This window comes from Chiloscyllium plagiosum, unplaced genomic scaffold, assembly GCF_037043375.1.
Source record: "Chiloscyllium plagiosum isolate Xiang-an unplaced genomic scaffold, Cpla_swu_hap1 HiC_scaffold_27, whole genome shotgun sequence".
In the NCBI taxonomy this organism is placed as follows: domain Eukaryota; kingdom Metazoa; phylum Chordata; class Chondrichthyes; order Orectolobiformes; family Hemiscylliidae; genus Chiloscyllium; species Chiloscyllium plagiosum.
This window is the reverse complement of record NW_028270165.1, coordinates 43678615-43683710: the sequence shown is the minus strand read 5'-3', so window position 1 is coordinate 43683710 and position 5096 is coordinate 43678615. Positions and strand designations below refer to the sequence as shown.

The window sequence follows — 5096 nt, the reverse complement described above, 5'->3', positions numbered from 1 at the left end:
ACAGCGCAAAGTGGAAGATCACTTTCTAGTGGAAGAAAAAGATATTTCTTATTTCTGAAAGAACTGGGAAACAGAAGAGGGAATGAAATCTGACTTGGGAACTATTTTCTATTTGTTGAGAATGTTGTTTCATAACAGTCTTGGTTTAGAGCATAAGCTCTTCATCAGGAATAAAGGGTGGCCCAAGGGGGCTGAGAGGTAAATGGGAAGGAAGTGGGGCTGGATGAATGGCAGCTGGGAATGCAATAGGTAGATGGAGGTAGGGATTGATGGTAATAGGTCAGAGATGAGGGTGGAGCAAATAGGTGAGAAGCAAGGTGGACAGGTATGACAGGTCAAGAGGTTGGTGTCGAATTGGAAGGTTGGATCTGGGACAAGGTGGGGGAGAGGAAATGAGGAAACTGATGAAATCTACATTGATACCATGTGGTTGGAGGGTCCCAAGTCAGAAGGTGAGGTGTTTTTCTTACAAGCGTTGGTTAGCAAGAGTTTGGCAGTGGAGGCAGCCCAGGACTTGCATGTCCTTGGCGGAATGGGAGAGCGAGTTAAAGCGTTCAGCCACAGGGCGTCGGTCGTTTAGTTTTAGTGTCCCAGAGCTGTTCCCTGAAACATTCCGCGAAACATCACTCCCAAATAAGACAATGCCACGAATATCAGTGAACTGCTCTTTTTGTTAAAAACCACAAGTTCTTGATGTATTTTCACAACTTACTGGTATTCACATCTGCACATTCAATGTCAAACTCTGACATCAGAAATGAAATTACACCATTAATTTTGACTTTCAATATTCGAAGAAGCAAATTAATAGCACACAGTCAATACCCAGTCTGATTAATATGAAATTAAATTTAACCAAAAAAACATAAAACCAAGCTGGGAGATAAGAAATGGGGGAAGGGCATAAAGCAAGAAATGCAGCATCATAGAAGGTGCTCCTCCAGGGAGTGTATTTTACCAACTACCGCTGCTAAATATAAACACTCTGATATGATCCTCCGGTTTTAATGTAAACCATAGCCCCATACAGTAGGTACCATTTAAATGAGTTAAAAATACAAGCCTTGAGCGAATCCAGCCTCCAGCCGGAACCCCCGCTTCTTGGAGCTTTGACCTTCCTCAAGCTCCGGCGGGTCGTTGAACTCCTGGGCTCCAGCTGCCACTCCTCCACTGAAGAAGCTTTGGGAAGCAGATGCAAAGGCAACATACAGAACAGAGCACCATTGTAAATGAAAGCAGCTTACGGAGACATTGGACAATAGCATCACATGGTTTTTACCCATCGACCTCTGGGTTATGTGCCCAGCACACTCACGCAGCACTACTCTGTTTCTGGGCTCCCAGTAGCTGGATTGTGGATCAGTTTAAAGTAGGTCCTATATCTCTGATTACATTGGTACACAAGGCAGTGAAGAAAGGTTTCAGCACACTGGCCTTCATCAATTAGGGAATTGAGTATAGATGTTGGCAAGTTATGTTGTAGTTATACAGGACGTTGATAAGGTTGCACCTGGAATATTGTGATCAGTTTGGTCCCCTTGGTGTTCTGACTTCTGACTTCTTCAACTCTGGGTTTGTGTTGAACTTGATGGGATACTTTGTCCAACTTAGCATGTTTAAACAGTATCGCTCAGATGATTCATTTAAAACTTTTCAGGAAGTGAGCTCAATAAGATTGAACTATTCAAAGTTACTTGGACCCTATTTTAAAATTACATCAGGACCAGTAGTCAGAGACACGTACAGCATGGAAACAGACCCTTCAGTCCAACTTGTCCATGCTGACCTGATATCCTAAATTAATCTAGTCCCATTTGACAGCACCTGACCCATATATTCTGGCAGCTCATTTCATATATGTACCAGCCCCTGCATGAAGACGTTGTCTCTTTAATATATTTCGCCTCTCACCCTAAACCTATGCCCTCTAGTTCTGGACTCCCCCACTCCTGAGAAAAGACCTTGTCTATTACCCTGTCCATACCCCTCATGATTTTGTAACTTCTATTAGGTCACTCCTCTGCCTCCGATGCTTCAGGTAAAACAGCTCCAGCCTATTCAGCCTCTCCCTGGAGCTCAAACCCTACAACCCCCAGCATCATTCCCATAAATCGTTTCTCATGGAGAAGTTAACGTTTCAGTCCTGAAGAAGGGTTAATACTCAAAACGCTGACTACTCCACATTCTGAGGCTGTATTCTCCCAACCTCCTGCTTGCAACTTCGGGTTGCAATATGTAGTGGCTCAGTGGTTACCACTGCAGCCTGACAGCGCACGGGACCCAGGTTTGATTCCAGACTTGGATAGCTGTCTGTGAGGAGTTTGCACAATCTCCCAGTGTCTGCATGGGTTTTCTCTGGGCGATCCTGTCTTCTTACATAAACCAAAGATGTGCAGGTCATGTTGATTGGCCATGCTTAATTTCCCATAGAGTTAGATACATTAGTTAGAGGGAAATGGGTGTGGATGGGTTACTCTTCGGAGGGTTTGTGTGGACTTGTTGGGACAAATGGCCTATTTCCTGTAGCTAATCTCATCTGCACTATTCTTGTCTCTAACAAACGGCAGAGTCGACTCGACGGGCCCAATGGCCTAACTTCTGCTCCGATGGTCTTGCGGTCTGAGGTTTATTTGGATCATTTCATTGACGATGTGCAGTCCCTGGCTCAATGAGCAGCAGTGCCCCCGCTGGTGCTTCCGCAAGTTGCAAGCAAACATGAACCTCTTCCCACACTCGGGCCAGCTGAAGAGCCTCCCACTGCTGAAGGACACACAGGTGTTTCAGCAGGGTGGAGGAATTGCTGAAGGCCTTCCCGCACTCAGGTCAGCAGAATGGCCTCCCCCCCCACCCCACCCCCGCCCCCGTGTGGACCAGCTGGTGCTTCCGCAGTGTGGAGGAGCGGATAAAGCCCTTCCCACACTCGGGGCAGGAGAACGGCTTCTCCCCGGTGTGGACGGACTGGTGCCTCAGCAGGGCTGAGGAATTGCTGAAGGACTTCCTGCACTTCGGGCAACTGAACGACCACTCCCCCATGTGGACTCACCAATGGGCCAGCAGGTCGGAGGAAAGAGCAAAGCCCTTCCTGCACTCGGGGCAGAAGAACGGCCTCTCCTCAGTGTGGACCCACTGGTGTCTCAGTAGGTGGGAAGAACTGCTGAGGGCCATCTCGCACTTAGGGCCGGAGAACAGCCTTCCCCAGTGTGGACCAACTGGTGCGGCAGCAGGCAGAGGAATCACTGAAGGCCTTCCTACACTCAGGGCAGCAGAAGGGCCTCTTCCCCTCTGTAGACCCACTGGTGCTTCAGAACCCTTTTAAATTTCACAGTATCCTTCTGATAGGAGACTAGAATTGCACACAATATTCCAAAAGTGGTCTAACCAATGTCTTGTACAGCCACAACATAACTTCCCAACTCCAATACTCAGTCAGAGGATTGCGAAAGCTTTCAAAACCCACAAAAAACAAACAGGAAAGGATGGAGGGACAAACCGAATTTTTGAAAGTCAGCTTGGAAGCATCAATGAGAAATCGGCGGACTGGGTTTATTGGGGACCCGTTCTCCTTAAATACACTATATACGTATTCCTCTTCTGCTCTTCGTAGTTTCTCTGTGCTGCAGTGTGTAGTGGCTCGTTGAAGTAATGTCCTGCTGCAGCAACGTTTGTGGGTGTTGGGATGATTGTTTCTGTGGTGAAGTATTTGGTTTGTGTGTGTTGTTTTTCTGTAGACGCTCGTTTGAAGTTCCCCGTTTGCTGTTCGCTCTACTGTGACATCTAAGAATGGTACTTTGTTGTTGTTCTCCTCTTCAAACCAGGAGCCCCCCTCAGGCCCAAAGCCTCACCATTTGGAACACCAGTATACAGACGAGTCAAAGGCCTCCACTGAAAACACCAAGTCGAAGATTCACGCCACTCCATTTACTCCATCCAAGAATTCCTGAACACCAAAGACACTAAGATAGAAGAGTATGGAATAATGCTGTCCTTTGACATAACAGCCCTGTTCACACCATTAACATCAACTTGGCCAAAGAAAACTGGAGACACTACTCGAAGAACCAGAGACACAAACACAGCACCAACTTCATCAGCAAAGATAGCACTGTCAACCTCGTAGAACTGTGTCTTACCCCCCACTTCGTATTCAGTAACAAGCCCTCCAAACAAATCAACGAAATACCCATGAAACCACCAGTATCAGGATTCCTCGCAGAAGCAATAATGCAGAGACTCGAACAAACAGCCCTTCCAACGATCCACCCAAACTTTGGGTCCACTACAGTGTTGACACTTTTGTCATCAAAAACTGAAACAAATTAGAGGAAACCTACAACACCATCAACAATATCCTCGCTGACATAAAATTCACAAAAGAGGAGAACAACAACACAGTGCCATTTCTGGATGTCACAGTAGAGCAAACAGTCAATGGTAAATTCAAAACAGCCTCTACAGGAAAACAACGCACACGAACTACTTAACTACAGAAGCAATCATCCCTCCACATACAAACAAATCTGAATCAGGACACTATTTCAACGAGCCACGACACACTGCAGCACCCAGGAACGACTATAAATAATTACACAGCGCATTTAAGAAGAATGGGTAGCCTGCACCCCTGAAAATGGTTTCCCTGACCGGGAATCGAACCCGGGCCGCGGCGGTGAGAGCGCCAAATCCTAACCACTAGACCACCAGGGAGATGCGGATTGTGCTTGTCAGCTCTCCTAAAAATTACTTTCCTGCCCGGAAATCGAACCTGGGCCGCGGTCGTCAGCAAGCTTTCACCTGTGCAACCAACAATGTCATTTCTTGTATCCATTGCTCCCGATGCGGTCTCCTCGACATTGGGGAGGCTGGGGACTCCTCGCAGAGTCCAGTCACGGTGCTTGAGGGGATATTTCCAGGACAACCGCAACAATCAACCCCATCGCCCTCTGGCCCAACATTTCAACACCCCCTCCCAATCTGCCGAGGACATGCAAGTCCTGGGCCTCCTCCATCGCCGCTCCCTCCCCACCCGATGCCTGGAGGAAGAACGCCCCATCTTCCGCCTCAGATAAATTCAAACCCAGAACATTAATGTCGACTTC

At 47.4% G+C, this 5096-nt stretch overlaps 1 non-coding gene across 1 annotated transcript; it reads right to left on the bottom strand.

The window, feature by feature from the left end:
- Positions 1-4632: 4632 nt before the first annotated feature.
- trnae-cuc (transfer RNA glutamic acid (anticodon CUC)) lies at positions 4633-4704 on the bottom strand. Its single transcript has one exon. It is a non-coding gene; the product is annotated as a tRNA-Glu (tRNA).
- Between the last annotated feature and the right edge of the window lie 392 nt (positions 4705-5096).